Source organism: Lepidochelys kempii, chromosome 4, assembly GCF_965140285.1.
Source record: "Lepidochelys kempii isolate rLepKem1 chromosome 4, rLepKem1.hap1, whole genome shotgun sequence".
In the NCBI taxonomy this organism is placed as follows: Eukaryota; Metazoa; Chordata; order Testudines; family Cheloniidae; genus Lepidochelys; species Lepidochelys kempii.
The window spans coordinates 34721923-34739218 of NC_136383.1; the positions used below are offsets into that span (position 1 = coordinate 34721923).

At 38.2% G+C, this 17296-nt stretch overlaps 1 protein-coding gene across 17 annotated transcripts in view; it reads right to left on the reverse strand.

Annotated features, from left to right (window-relative positions):
• Nucleotides 1-17296, reverse strand: part of CAMK2D (calcium/calmodulin dependent protein kinase II delta) — a 271589-nt gene that overhangs the window by 18201 nt on the left and 236092 nt on the right. The gene's annotated exons all lie outside the window — the stretch shown is intronic.

Genomic DNA, 17296 nt, shown 5'->3' on the forward strand with positions numbered 1-17296 from the left:
CTTTTGGCCTTCACGACATCTCACAGCAATGTGTTCCACAGATTGACTGCACTGAGTGAAGAAGCACTTCCTTTTGTTTGTTTTAAACCTGCTGCCTATTAATTTCATCATCTGACCTCTAGTTCTTGTGTTATGTGAAGGGGTAAATAAACTTTCCTATTTACTTGCTCCATACCGTTCATGATTTAATAGACCTCCATCATATCCTCCCCTTCGTCATCTCTTTTTGAAGCTTGAGCAGTCCTACTCTTTTTAATCTCTCCTTGTAAGGAAGCTGTTCTATACCCCTAATCATGTTTGTTGCCATTTTCTGCACGTTTTTCAATTCTAATACATCTTTTTTGAGATGGGGCAACCAGAACTGCACACAGTATACAAGGTGTGGGCATACCATGGATTTATATAGTGGCATTATATTTGCCGTTTTACTCTCTCTCTCTTTCCTAATGGTTCCTAACATTCTGTTAGCTTTTTGACTGCCACTGCACACTGACTTGATATTTTCAGAGAACTGTTGGTGAGGACTCCAAGATCTTTTTCTTGAGTGGTAACAGCGAATTTAGACCTCATTATTTTGTATGTATAGCTGGGATTATTTTTCAGAGTGCATTACTTTGCATTTATCAACACCAAATTGTATCTGCCATTTTATTGCCCAGTTTAGTGAGAGCCATTTGTAACTCTTCACAGCCAGCTTTGACTGAACTATCTTGAGTAATTTTATATTGTCTGCAACCACTCCTGAAATAAGCCCAAACCACTATTTAAGAGAAATTTAGTCCTGATACCATATCCAGATCTTCCTCTGCAGAGTCGCATTGATTACAGTAGGATCTATATGGATTCAACACAGATCTAACTGCAGCAAAGAGTCCTTCAGCTGTAAGCTCTGTGGCACAGTGAGTATGTCTATTATTATGTTTGTAAACATCTAGCACAGCAGAGTTACAGCAGATCTTTTGATGCTATCATAAACAAATATTAAAATAATAAAAATGCTTTATAAAAGACCAGTATTAAAACGGTTGTGTGTATGTGTGTGCACGTGTGTATTTTCTTTGATCAATGATGGAAGCCCCAGTAAGACTAAATGGTCACTCAGCTAGCAGGGCTAGTGGGTAGCATGGTGGGATACGGAAGATTTTTAAAAATAAAGAGAGGTTTCAGTTGCCTGATTTCTTGCAGGTAGCATGGATGAATTTGTATGGGGCGAGAACCCTGGCTTTGCTGACCAGCACTGGCAGGGTGCTCCACGTATACTGAATGATGCAGAAGAAAGTGTGGAGGCAGCTGCGGGAGAAGCATAAAAATGGGGCACTGAGGCTGGCATCATCAGCAGAGCAAAGATGATGGTGGGGTGATGAGAGAAGAGACAAGAGCAGTAGAATGAGGAAGGGTCTAGAAACTGAAGGACCAAGAAGTTTAAACCTGATGTGATGAAGAAAGGGGAGTGAGGGGAAGGACTCGAGGAGGGAGGATAACATGGTGAGTTGAGAGGGGAAGGAAGATGATGCCTGGAATCAGAAATCTTGTATGCCATGCCTAGTGTAAAAGTAATTGAACTAGAGATTTAACAATACATTAAGAAATGTAAATAATTACAAATTGTTAAATTAGGCAATAGAAAACAATATAGTTTTCTGTTGTTGGATAGACTATAATTGGTGGATCACTGTAAATAAGGCCAAGATCTAATGATATATGGTATTTCCCAGATGCAATTTACAGTAAACCCCAAGGACAGATCATAATTTATACTCAGCTGGTTGGTAATAATTTAGTGATAATTTTGTGTATGTTGATATTATTCTTTGTTTCACAATTAATTAATATCACATTTGATTTTACCAAAACATGCCCACAGCTGGATACAAGGTCATGTATATACAAAGTCATGCAAATTAAGTGGTGAACATCTGAATATACTCTGCATCATAATATACTACTAAGTGATCACAGGGGGCTTCAGGAGATGGTTTTTCAAGTGGGGAGCACTGTCAATGGTATGTCTTAGCATAATTCACTTTGGCAATGCTTAACTCATTCTCATCTGTCTGTGGCTTCAATAGCACAATCTAGAGCTGTGCAAAAGACAGAAGCTCAGTTTCACAAAGGATTTTCAGATTTTGAAAACTGGCTTCATTCTTCAGAGAAATGTGTCACAGGGTGGACCGGGCCCTTTAAAAGGGAACTGGTATGTCCCACCTTTGCCTCATTAACAGCATCACAATGGGGCCTAATAGAAGACAGCTGGTTTCCATAAAGAGCCAGAGAAGGAACTGGAAATAGGAAGATGAAGCTGTGGCAGAAATTGCAGTTAGCAGGAGGGAAGATTTGGGCTTAGAAGCTAGAGGGCCTTGGGGGCAGGGGAGGAATGGGGCGGGATTGCCTGCTGATCTCTCAAAGAGGGAGAATAGACAGCACTGGGAGAGTGATGAACTCTGTCCTGGGGAAGAAAGGACTCCAGGTAGGAAGCCCAGGGATTTCCTGCTGTGAAAAGCAGAGAAGGACTCTAGCTGGAAGGGATGGAGTGGCTCCTTGATAAAAAGTGGGTTGGACAGAAGAGGAACTTGGGGACTGGCAGAAGATGCCAGAGATGAACTTTTGAGACTTTGAAGACAGTTTGAATTGTTTGGTAATAAACTCAGCCCCCAAAGAGGGATAATTATTGGTCACAAGAGAGCCTCTAGTGGAGTTAGTGATTTAAGAAGCCCTGAGCAGAAGGGAAAATTGAGGCAGATTGCCACAGATCCACCGCTGGCCAGGGTAGGTGGCCCATCCTGTTACAAAAATAAACCAGAAAATGTGAAAATTCTCTGTGAAGAAACACAAAATGTTTAAAAAAGAGACTTTTCAAAATGAAAAACTGAAACATTTTGTTCCAAAAATGTCAAAACATTTCCCCCTCCCCAACTTTCCAAAATAAAATTCTGCTTAAACTGAAATGATTTTGTGAAGCATTTTGATTTCAATGGAACTGCACATTCTGAAGGAATATAATTCAGTTGAAGTTTCTCTGTCCCGCTCTAGTATGAACATTTGGCAAAACTACGCATCAGCTGATCTGCCCTCTGAGCACAAAGCATGTCCAATCAGCAAGCTCCACAGGCCAGCAAACGAGATTACGGAAACATTGTTGGCTCAAACAGCACAACTGCTTTATGTATTTCAGTACTAGTATCAATCCTTCTAGTGCTCTTCGCACTTGTGGAAAGACTTTTCAGCAAATAAAACTCACTGTAAGAAATTCACAATTCTATACTATATTGCTATACTATATATGTTGGTTACACACAAATATAATTGGTTTCAGAGTAGCAGCCGTGTTAGTCTGTATCCATAAAAAGAAAAGGAGTACTTGTGGCACCTTAGAGACTAACAAATTTATTAGAGCATAAGCTTTCGTGAGCTACAGCTCACTTCATCGGATGCATTCAGTGGAAAATATAGTGGGAGATTTTATATACACAGAGAACATGAAACAGTGGGTGTTACCTTACAGACTGTAACAAGAGTGTTCAGAAAAGGTGAGCTATGACCAGCAGGAGAGTGGGGGGGTGGGGGTGGGTGCTTTTGTAGTGATAATCAAGGTGGGCCATTTCCAGAAGTTTACAAGGACAGTAGGAGGGGAAATAGTTTTAATTTGTGTAATGACACATCCACTCCCAGTCTTTATTCAAGCCTAAGTTAATTGTATCCAGTTTGCAAATTAATTTCAATTCAGCAGTCTCTCATTGGAGTCTGTTTTTGAAATTTTTTTGTTGAAGAATTGCCACTTTTAGGTCCGTAATCGAGTGACCAAAGAGAAGTGTTCTCCAACTGGTTTTTGAACGTTATAATTCTTGACGTCTGATTTGTGTCCACACAACAAAAACACTAACCCAGGAACCTATCCTTGCAACAAAGCCCGTTGCCAACTGTGTCCACATATCTATTCAGGGGACACCATCATAGGGCCTAATCACATCAGCCACACTATCAGAGGCTTGTTCACCTGCGCATCTACCAATGTGATATATGTCAGCAATGCCCCTCTGCCATGTACATTGGCCAAACTGGACAGTCTCTACGTAAAAGAATAAATGGACATACTCCCCGCTCTCCTGCTGGTAAATAGGTCATCTTTCCTGAGCACTCTTGTTACAGTCTGTATGGTAACACCCACTGTTTCATGTTCTCTGTGTATATAAAATCTCCTCACTATATTTTCCACTGTATGCATCTGATGAAGTGAGCTGTAGCTCACGAAAGATTATGCTCAAATAAATGTGTTCGTCTCTAAGGTGCCACAAGTACTCCTTTTCTTTTTACACATACAATTGTACACGTACAAAAAAAAGTTAGATTTATTTCTATTCAGTGAGCTTATTGAAATGCAGCATCTACTGGCTCTCTATCAAATGTTCCTAAGACAAAAGTGCAATACAATTCAGAGTAGCAAAATTTGTTCCAGCAGTGCTTCTTCCTGTATGAAAAAAACTCAGATTCTCATGCCTTACTTATCTGAAAGCTGGAATAAACATTATGAAAAAACTACAGCTAAGAACAAATGTAAGCAACATGAAGTGTTTAGTAATTAAACTGAAACATAAGAAAAAAAAATCTCCACAGCTCATGGAATTCTACACAAACAGCAGACAATAGTAATTTTTGAAATATCACAAATCTTGCGTGTGTAAGAAGGGAATAATAGATATAAGAACTGGTTCAGAGTATATACATATAAATGTTTAAAATTGTTTATAATATAACCAGAATCCAGGGTGGGCAGAGGCAGTTTGGGAAGCAGGGGAAAATAGGAGACTGGGAGGGATATAGACTTGGGGGAGGTACAGGAAACATGTCATGGAGCTGTGCTTCACCTCAGAGTTGGGGAAGGCAGGAGATTTGATAGATGTGGAGAAGGAGATGTAGTGGCATAGAAGACGAGATGAGTTATCAGTGAGAGTGCAGAGAACTAGCTGATGTGGATATTGGTTGGAGCATGGTTTTACTCTTGCAGACCTTATGAATCAACCTGATTTTAACTTTTGGCACTCATTAAAAGTCAGAGAAATTCTGAAATAAAATTTCATTAAAAAGTTAAGGTTGCATTTTAGTGGAGACTACCTAACATGTGCTCTCCATGACCCTCCAATTTTTTTTTAACATTCAAATACACTTCAAAAAACAAATAGTAAAAAACCTGTAAATGAACAGATAAGGCAGTAAGACAGCTAACAAATTCCCCTCTGCCATATAATTCTTCATCACTCTATCACCATACTCAGTTTATGCTCCCTACCAAACTTTAATTTAACTTCATTCTTTTGTTTTGTTTTCTAATCGAAATATACTATTTGCTGCACACTGATGATTTTATATCTGTATATTTTTGGGGAAATGTGCAGTAAAGATTTCAGAAAAAGTATAATCCACGATATATTAAGTCATGTTGGAGTTTTATAAATTCTCTCAGTACAATATGCTGAAGGAGTAGAAGAATGCTTTTATGCACAGAACTGGAATGGATGAGCTCTTTGGTGTTATGCAGAGTGTTGATCATAAGGTGCTGTGAGGTTATATAAGTGTACTGACCTTGAAAGTGCTTAAATTATATTCACTGTATCGTGCAATGCCTAACATATGTAATAGGCTTTTATTTTTTGTAAAGATCAATCGTATAATATATCAGTGGTATGGCTTAAAAAGTTGAGACCTACCACAGAGAAAGGGAAAGTTTTCCCAGGAGGAGAGGCTACTAAGGACTGCTAGTGAGGTCCAGTAACAAGGAGCCTGAGGCAGTGGCTAGCCTTTCTGTCCATCCCCCACACCTTGTGTGGGGACAGACTGACACTATAGGCAAGGGGCCCCGGAGGGCTGCTCCCAGACAGTGATCTGTGGTGGGACCGGGAGTGCTGCCAGGGACTAGAAGTAATTGGACTCAAGAAGGACCATGGGAATAAGTTGAACTCTCATCAGTAACAGAGAAATTGCCCAAGAGTGGGGGCTCCTGTAGGAGACTCAGGGCAAGAGACTCAAAAAGAGACTAAGACCGAGCCAAGGCTGAGTGTCGGCTGACTGCAGACCTGTGATCTGACTTCAATATATAATCTACACAGTATATAATATAAAGCATAGTCAGTTAAGGGATTGTGGTACCAGTATTTCACACAAACGTGACCTTTATTTTAGCGCGTGGGCAGGCATATGATGATTACAAAGACATTTCTAACAAAAATATTTTGAAGTCAAGCTAAAATGGATATCTAATACAACGGAATGAAGGGAATATGTTACAATTTTGGCTGAAATTATTAGAGCATTTAGCATTATAAAAACATTAATCCCAGTACATGCATCAATTCTTGTTGATTTATTAGACTCTGGCCACATTTTACAGGGATGTATTTTACATCTACTCCATGTTTGACAATCTACTGGTATACAAGCTATGCAAAGAGGGTCTTGGAGAGCACCGCACCGGAATCTTTCAGATTAATGAAATTTATGTACTAATGGAACAAGGTAATGCAGAAATAAATCAGGCCTACAGAGCCCCACGCAAGAACACACTATTTTTGCATCAAACTAAGGAAATGTGAATACATATTAAGGTCACTCTATAGAAATAATCAATATTTTAGTATGCTAATCACAACAAAAAGGAATGGAGAGAAAAATCTAAGAAGAGTTAAGCATAAAAAATACCCGTTGACATGTAAAAATGAAGACTGCTAGTTTACCCACAATGGGGTACCTGTTCAAACCGATTAATGAGAAATGCATGCAGAACCCTTGCTAATTGGATGAGCACAACACTGCTGATGCAATGGTTTAAAATTGTGGACAATGTGCTTTGTGCTGCAACAGTAATAAAAACAAAACAAAAAAACTCTTAAAACATGCTCCCTCACAGGTTAATAACACTTATTTTTTTATTAATACTCCAGATGACTGACTATATAATTACTGTGCTGGAACTGTTATTACCCTGATTTCACATAACTGGGTGTCCTGTGGTTTTATTGTTCCTTGGCATACTCCTGTTAACGTAAAGTACCTCTGAGAGCAGTAATTATTATGAAGCCAAAAATAAAGGTCATCGTCATGTACTTTCTAGTCTTATAGAAAATAGCTGCGTATCAGTTATGTGCCATACAGAGGCAGCTTGTTAATTCACATTAATACCTGAGGGATCCATTTCAGATTATCAAATTAGCAAGCAAACAGTCTGTGCCCTATGAACAAAATCGGGGGCAGTATATCACACTCACTTGCCTCCAATATTCTTATGAAGATAAAACTTTGAAAATGACTTATCCCAGTGCTCTTTACAATAGACCTTGGGACACTCTGTGCTATCCATTTTAAAGCAGAACACTCTTCATTGAGCTCAGTGGGGAGTTCTGCTTAAAAATAGATGGAATGATGTGGTCTAGGTTAATTTGTAATAAAAACTGGATCGCAACAACCAGCAATTTGAACAGTTAAAATGTACAGTTAATAGTACTTTTGTACAGTACACTGCAGAGTTTGCTGGAACAAAATATTACCGATTTTGAAAACACAAATGAAATTGGAGGCAAAAGAGAGAAAACACTCTAGTATCATTCACTGAAAAGAATAGGTATAGAAAAACACATCAGATGTCATTCTGTTGTGCAGCACGCATTACTGCCCACAGATCTAGAGACAGATCAATAGTCAAGTGCTACAAAGCATTTTCAGGGGCTAACCGTTCAAATTTTAAGTTGCTCTGGCTGTTTTATACTGCTTTTAAGGTTAATTTCTGCAAATTATTTACAAGAAAGAAAAAAGATGTGATAGGTGAACATCTACTCAGTATCAATTATTGCTCAGCTGTATAAGAAACATATTTGCAAAATATTGTACAAAGACCATGCATACCCACGTTTGTAATCCACATAGGGACCATCCCTCAAAGAAGAAGGCCCTGATTCAGCAAAGCACTTAAGCACATAAGTAAGTAGGTGTGTAAGTGCTTGTCTGGATCAGAGCCTAAGGACCTCATCCAAAGCCCAAAGAAATTAATGGAAAGACTTCCATTATCTTCAATGGTATTTGTATCAGGATCTAAAAGAATCTTGTATTAAATTCCTTATTTCTAGAACCTTTCTGGTGACAACTTAAATTGATCAGTAATGTGTCCTTTACCACAAATTGTGAAAAATATTGTAGTTAAAACTCTGGAACTTATTTTAAAAAAGATTTTAAAAGTTTACACTGTAGCCTTAGGTTTCAGAGTAACAGCCGTGTTAGTCTGTATTCGCAAAAAGAAAAGGAGTACTTGTGGCACCTTAGAGACTAACCAATTTATTTGAGCATGAGCTTTCGTGAGCTACAGCTCACTTCATCAGATGCATACCGTGGAAACTGCAGAAGACATTATATACACACAGAGACCATGAAGCCTTAAACATTCTAAAAGTTGTTTTGATTTACTGTATGCCCATTCTAAACACTTAAGCTGTCATCTTAAGAATAATACTCCTTTCTAGCACCTGCTGTTCCTAACGATTCACTCCGATTCACCATCTTATGAATTGATTGGTTTCTGAGATTGCTGATTCTTCTCAGCCTTCCCCATCACCCTTCAGGGGAAATAAATAAATAAATAAATAAAAATCTACAAGTCTCATTGCTTGTCTAATGAAAACCCAATGCATCATTTCATAATAGACATATATCTGAAAAAGTTATGCCAGCTAATCATTTTTCCATTTAATAATGACATACAAGATCCAATACAATGAATGCTTTATCTCTCATATCTATCTTTATCTCTCATATCTCATATCAGATCTCATATCTCTAACCTCTATCATATTATTATGTTAAACTTTTTGTCAAATTCAGCAAATATGATGTCACTTTGTACACGTTACTGTAGTCACTTTTGAAAAGTCTATCTGCTAACAGTTACCACACAGTTAAGTTAATCTCTCTCTTATGTGGAAACTTTTTTTTTTGAATGGCAACCACTCTATAGTCTCAAAAAGAAACGTATAATGGTGAATTGCAGCTATAGCGAGTTAACACTAAGTTTCTACTGAGATTCCTTAATGTGTTATATTAACCACAGACCTGGCTTACTGTCTCAAGAAATAATGTTTAAATGCATTAACAATGTCAAAGCATCTTATGGTAACTGAGACATTAATATGATTTGTATACACTTTTTATATAAATTGTACTCCCACCTTATGACTCTCTAAATTCACTCTGAACTGTATCTTTGGTCTCAGTTTTATAATAGAATAAATGATAATACTCTTTGCTTCTATTATGCCTTCCTTTTAAATATCTCAAAATGCTTTAAAAACAACAATGAAATGTATGCTGTAATAAAAATAACCAATATTCCCATGAAATGAGGTGTTTGCCCCATTTTTACAGATGGGAAAACTGAAGTGTGGTGCAAGAAAAGCCAAGACTAGAAGCCAGAACTTTTAATTTCCAGAGCTATGCTTTAGCCACAGGTCAATCCTTCCTCTCCATTTTCTTTCTTTCCAACCCCACTACCATTCATAATGCTATCTACCCTGGTCTTGTATGTAACGGTAGATGAGATCCTAACAAGTTTTACCATACCATACTCCTCTAGCATCCTTCCTATCTATTAGATGGAAACTGTAGGTTATAAAGAAACCCACACTATTATCCTTACCTGTATGCATGGGCTGGTCCAGACAACAGAGTACACTGTTCTAGCCTACCTGCTACTGTATTATCACTGTCAATTTATTGGGGTGAAATCATAGCCACACTGAAATCAATGGTAAAACTCCCATTGACTTCAGTGGGGCCATGATTTCGCCCCAGAAATTTATATGATCCTGTGATAACTTGCAAGCTTTTGTTATGTTCCTGCAAATCCTGTGGTGCAAATTCCTGCAACTTGTGCAAGGTCATCATGCTTTTTAATTTTTCAACAGGGTCCACGGTGCATCAAAGGATTAGATACCACAGTATTTTCTGCATCTAAATAAGATGGGGGAGAGGATTTTCTCATACCATAAAAGCCTCCAGTTAATTCAGAATAGCTACTGTTGTGTCTGTGAGTAGCCTTTACTGCTAACAGAGCATAACAATATCATATTAACTCGGCAGGACTGCCTCTTTTGAGCACCTACAGGATTGAGCTTGTTTGTCCCACAAACATAGTAAGTGAGAGATTCTGAGAAGTGCACTAACATGGCTCTAAGAGGCACTATTGGCCACTTTTACCCTTCATGTACACTTGTTGGCGGGTTATCTGAGGGCAGGAGTCATATTGAGAGCTTAACAAAAAGTAAAACCAGGAAAAAATATATGACGAAGATGAACACAGAATATCACAGCTTTGTCTCTAAAATCAGCATATTCCATCAGAATGCCAACTATTTCCCCCCACGTGGTTTAATGTTTTTTATAACTACAGTGTAGTTGAATAATACAAACTGATATGAGAAGCAAATATGAAAATTACATCAGTAAAAGCAATCAGTGGTACATTATGTAAATCATATCAAGTAATGCATAGATTCTTTTTAAAAAGTAACAATTTGTGATGTGCTGTTCTCCAGTTTAATAAATGGAGTTAGGAGGAGGAAATCAGGAATAACTCTGAATCCTGAAGGAATTATTTGCTCATTTCTGTAATGGAAATGACTAGACGTGATGTATTAATGTCTGCAGAATTGATTCAAAGGACCAAACAAGATAAATTGTTTTAACTTGTTGCTCTTCCCTTCTGTCTCCTTGATATTTAAAGGAAAAAGAGGATTTTTAAAAATATCTTTTAATTTCCTATACGAGTAAACAGCAAAAACTTTTTATAATTATATTACATTATGATATTTAAAATTGTATATTATTTTTATTTTGGAATCATACAACACAACAAAATGCATGGAATTAGGAACTGATCACACCAATCCACAAAATAAGTCCTTGTTTATATAAAACAATGCTGTCTACCAAATGACAAGAACACTTTGCATTTATATAGCATCTTTACTCAGAGAACCTCAATTGTTTAACAATTATGGGTATGTGTTACTATTGCCATTTTAAAGGATAGGAAATGGAAGCACAGAGAGTTTAAATGGTTTGTCCAAGGTCACAGAGTGAATCAATATCAGGAATAAATCAAGGTCTCTTGATTTCCAGTCCCCTCCTTTAATCTCCAGTTCATGATGCTGGCACAATAATGATATGGGACATACGGAAGGATTGGGATTGAATGGTTTTCTCCGCTAAGTCTGTCTGCTCTAAAAGTATGGAACAGAAAGCACACCAAAGGGGTAGGGCCTGCAATGTCTTCTTTAATGTCTGATTCAAACCTTAGATGAAAATTTTAGGTTAATTTCCGATAGACTGTATCTGTGTCAATAAACAAAGCTATGTATCGTGGCAATTCCTGTGGGGAGTGATGGGGACTAAAACGGGTAGTTTTAATTTACATGCTGAGACACAGTTCATTTTACACTTCATATTAGCTAATCTTAACCTTATGATCCATACTATAGACCTTAAAATCAATCAAGTAGAAATGTATGAATTCATATTGCTTATAGTGCTGCCTTTTTGTCACTGTTTTGAAAGAAAAGAAAAAGATATTTTGAAGCATGACTGATATGCCACACCAACCCAAACGTCAACAATGACATGATCTACCATACAAAGGAAAGAGCCTGATTCACTGCTGTAGTACTTCAGTTTGACACTACTATAACTTAAATGGAGTTACATTTGCAAAACAACTGTACAAATGCAGAGGTGAACTCAGGTCCTTAAATTTATAAAAATGAATTCACTGGTGCAGACTGAAGGTTCAGAGCAGAAACTCACTGAACTGGAACACGTGTGCTTCCATTTGCCCTTATTTTAATTCAAGATTAGATGCTGGGAAATGACCATATACGACATATACTGTAAACTGAACACTAGCCTAATCACCACCACATTATACTCTTTTATGTCCATACTTTTTTTATGCCACATTTCAGAAGGGAAGATTATGTAGTATAATGGTTGTGATGTTGCACTGCATAATGTTTTGCGGAAATATGCTTATGAGTGTGAATTTAATGTAACTGGAATATGCTTTATACAAAAGGTCTCTTGTAAGGTATCATTACAAAGTTTATAATCTACTGAGTGTGTTCATCCTATTTGTATGAATGTATCATTCTTTTATCTGAAATTAGGAACATGAAGTATAACTCTGAGGTCCTATTGTAATTATGCAAAGTGTCGGCCATTAATGGTGGTTTGAAAGCTTGATGGCTTCCATTGACTAGGACAGTTGGTTGTAAATGGACTGTTTACTTGCAAACCTTCCGGTGAATGTGCGGGCCAGCCCTGGAAGACTGGAGGCTGGGGTCTCACAGGACATGTGAACATGTCATTTGACACTGGAATCCATCTTAAACCTGGTGCTTTTCCATTTAGAAGGAGGGGTGGGGCTGCCAATCATAAGAAAACCCCTAGTTTCCAGCTAAGATGTCTGCAGGAACTAACAAGGACTGTACCAGGGGAAAGGATTGGGCCTGGACTAGGAAGGAGTCTAGTTTGTGAAACAAGCTTATTGGAACATCTCTGAGGGTGAGATTTTACCTGATTCAGTTTCTTAATGTATTAGGCTTGGACTTGTGTGTTTTTGCTTTATTTTGCTTGTGACTTACTTTGTTCTGTCTGTTATTACTTGAAACCACTTAAATCCTACTTTTTATACCTAATAAAATCACTTTTGTTCATTAGAAAACCCAGAGTAAGTGTTTAATACCGGGGGGGAGAAAACAGCTGTGCATATCTCTCTATCAGAGGGTGGACAATTTATCAGTTTACCCTGTATAAGCTTTATACAGAGTAAAATTGACTTATTTGGTTTTGGATCTCATTGGGAGCTAGGTGCTGGAGGCAGGTTACCTGCTGAGCAGTTTTTAGTTAAAATCTGCAGCTTTGGGGTTGTGGACCAGACCTGGGTCTGTGTTGCAGCAGGATAGCATGTCTGGCTCAACAAGGCAGGGTTCTGGAGTCCCAAGCTGGCAGGGGAAATGGGCTCAGAGGTAATTTCATCACTTCAGGTGACAGTCCCAAGGGGTCTCTGTGTCCGAACCCATCACAATGGTCACCCTTAAAGACCTGCAACTGTCTTAGAAAATGCTTTAGATATCTTGACTTTACCCCAGTAACTGTAGTATTCCAGGTATTTCCTACAGTAAGTATAGAATAGGGATTCTCAAACTGGGGGTTGGGACCCCTGAGGGGGTCAAGACGTTATTACATGGGGGGTCACAAGCTGTCAGCCTCCACCCCAAACCCCGCTTTGCATCCAGCATTTATAATTGTGTTAAATATATAATAAAGTGTTTTTAATTTAAAAGGAGGGTCGCACTCAGAGGTTTGCTATGTGAAAGGGGTCACCGGTACAAAAGTTTGAGAACTACTGATTTAGAAAGTACAAATGAATACTACAGATACTGAGATAATTGCAGACACTTAGCTATTTTGTCTGCTGTAATTCTGGAAAGTCCTTAAGGGTAATCAATGTATGTATCTTGAATTATGCAAGACATAAACCCCAGGAACTCTTGAATACACAACTCTGTAGAACCAGCATGTGTTCTCCACAGACTTACAATACTTTACACAAAGCTCAGGACTGGAGACTAACTACCAATCTGATATACTACCATGATGATTAACCATGTTTTTAAGAATCATTGCTCACAACACAAAATGTATTAGTTTAAATCCCTATGTTGGCAATCAGATCAGTTATAGCAGGCTATCATTATGAAATTATTTTGCATACAGCAGATGGCTGTTTAATAGCATTATGCCATTTCTTAAAGAAAATATCTGCTGTCTTATATAAGCACGGTGAGAAGTTTTTTTGTGAGGGGAGAAGGAGTTAGGGAGCTTGTGTGTTTTGTGTTGCTGGGGCGAAAGGAGGAATGGACCGAAGTAGTACAGATTTATTGAGATTGTTAATACTATATCCCTACACACTACAGGTTTCAGAGCAACAGCCGTGTTAGTCTGTATTCGCAAAAAGAAAATGAGTACTTGTGGCACCTTAGAGATTAACCAATTTATTTGAGCATAAGCTTTCGTGAGCTACAGCTCACTTCATCGGATGCATACTGTGGAAAGTGTAGAAGATCTTTTTATATACACACAAAGCATGAAAAAATACCTCCTCCCACCCCACTCTCCTGCTGGTAATAGCTTTTCTAAAGTGATCACTCTCCTTACAATGTGTATGATAATCAAGTTGGGCCATTTCCAGCACAAAGCCAGGTTTTCTCATCCCCCCCCCCACACAAACCCACTCTCCTGCTGGTAATAGCTTATCTAAAGTGACCACTCTCCTTACAATGCGTATGATAATCAAGGTGGGCCATTTCCAGCACAAATCCAGGGTTTAACAAGAACGTCTGGTGGGGGGGGGGTAGGAAAAAACAAGGGGAAATAGGTTACCTTGCATAATGAGACTGGGAGTGGCTAAGTCATTATGCAAGGTAACCTATTTAGGGAGGAAAAAATCACGTTTGTAGTGGTAATGAGAATGGCCCATTTCAAACAGTTGACAAGAAGGTGTGAGTAACAGTAGGGCGAAATAAGTATGGGGGAAACTAGGTTTTGTAATGTAAAAACCTCATTTCCCCCATACACCCTTGTAGCCTAGGTCCAGGAGTTCAAAACATCTCTAACAACTGAAGCCAAGGCAGGTGCTTTAGTGACATTCATAAACATAACAAATAATTAATTTGGTGGGTTATTGCCCGGATGCTGTTCCATCCTGCCCTATGCTGTTCAAGTTGATTTGTACAGCTTTAAAGAGAGGAGCTATACAGGGTATATGCAAAGACCTCAAGACTGATCATTCCATCCATGTCACCAGAAATTCTAATTCACCCTAATTCACATGAAATAATTCTTTTTTTCTTATGTCAGGCTCATCACACAAGTTTTTCCATTCTATTCTTCAACACAGACATTTTGCGCAATGGAATTGGATTTTACCCGGCCTTGAAGACAGATTTCAGGAATGACTTCCTTGGAGCATTAAGCTGCCACACAGATGACCTACTCTTTTCCAGAAATATTAATAGCGATTTACTATAGTAAAATGGTGCTGATTTAACTAAGGAACAAAACAATCAAATGCAAACCCACCCAAACCATAGTATTTTAAACAACAACAAAAATAATGGTTAGTCTAGGCCAGATCGCAAAGGTCTTTTGTCGGACTGTGAGATGGGGGGGCCATCTCAACTGATGGTTTCTCTCAACTTACACAGCACAAAGGAAGGAATGGATTGGAAAGGCTCAGACTCATGCCAGTGACTCTGTGAGTTTACATTTTCCAAGGACTTGGCCGCTGAATTGATGGAAAGAAACACAACATATGAACAAACAAAGATGAAGAGGTAGAGCATGATCAGAATCCTCAGTAGACACTGACAGCAGGAGCGGCTGCTGGGGCACAGCAAAGATGGTGACCAGTGAGATGAAGAAGCAATGGAAGAAGAGGACTGGTGAGCAGAACATAACCTCTCCATGTCACCCTCCTTTTTGAAAGCTGTATGTGGGGCATGGAGATGTGAGGAAAGAAAAAAAGGCCAAAAAAATGGTAATTTAATCACAATCAAATGGATAAAATCTCTGAACACAAAAATAACACTAACAATGCATTTTAGGAAAATGAGGGCTGAGGTCAAGGAAAAAGACAGTGGTATCAACAAATGTCTCTGTTCAGATGCCAGTGCTAAGTGTCAAGCCCTTTAATCAGATACTCTGATATGATGGGTTTGAAAAGAGCCATACTCTTATAGTCTTTGGGTCTTAAAAGACCAGTTTTGGGAAAATAATAAGTAAGCCAAGCAACAAACAATATATAATTCAACCTGCTTAATTTAAATTGGTTTATTCATAGAATTTTAACCCAGAATAAAATGAAGTCAAATAAACAAATCATATGTAAGCATGTGTTTCCTGAATGGATTACATATAAAAGGTACCCACCATATGGACAAATTGAGCAGCACAGATGAACCGGAGTTTATCTGCTTTGAAAATGCCCTAAAGCTCAGCCCTTTTGCCCGTGGGAAATCATCACTCTTACTATTGTTTACATCGATCCATCTTCAGGGACACACCACCATGAGAAATCTAGATATCAAGACCATTTTGTATTCAACAAATCACCTCTCTAAAGCTTAGGTGTATTACTGGCAAAAAAATAAAGAAGGTATTCTACAACATTAGTGAGAAAACATATCTACCATTCTTACACTGGAGAGATGCTATTGATGTGTTTGGGCCTCACAATCTACCTTCATAAAGGAGGAGAAATCCCACAGATATTCCTCTCAGATGCCCTTTACTGTGGATTAAATTTTCAGACTCATCTTCATTTCCACAGCTGCAATTATTTCCAGGTCCCTTTACTACCACTTGGATGTCAACATAGTCTATGGTTACAGCCATGTTCTTAGGTGTCCAAGTGCCCTAAACTGGTAGAAAGGATTTCATGCACAACATTTGTCTCGGTATATATTTTTAAAAGTCTTGTGCTGTACCACTGTCTTATAAAGAAAGTTTCTATTAAAATTCCACTTTTAAAAATACATACCTACAAATGGTACATGGATATGATTTGCTGACCCACATTTACTTGCAGTATTATTTTTAAATGGAAACTATTACATTAAAATGTATGAAAAATGAACTCTTGCTCTGGTTTCACTGCCTCCAAATTACAGAAATACCTCCCTTCCAATACAAAATAATAGCACAAGGCCCTGACACACAACGTTAGAATACGTCCTGCAGGTCTCTGATGAAGTCAAGGAGTAAGAATCTGTGCTTGAAGACAGATTTGTGAAAGCAGAATTCAGGCTGCCTTTTAAAATATTCAAACCTCTTAACTAGCCACAATGCCTATATACATTCACACACGCACATGCACACACATGCTCAGCATAAAAAGAATCGGGCAGGAAAATTTTAAGTCTCACACAGATTCATAGTGCCCACATATCTGTAATGCTGTCTGTAAACACTCAAATCAATAACCTACGAAATAAACAAATTAACTGATGACAAATAAAAAGATTTGTGCACATCAGAAATTGAGTATGTCCCACTGCATTTTGGTTGCTGCTCCATAGGTGTGCAAATGGGTGTGGTAGGGGAAGACCTATGTATATGTGCACAAGAGAAAGCCACAATCCTGCTGCTTGTTCAGTTTGTGCACAATGTAAAAAGAATGGGGGTATGTTAAGTACCTTCAAGCACT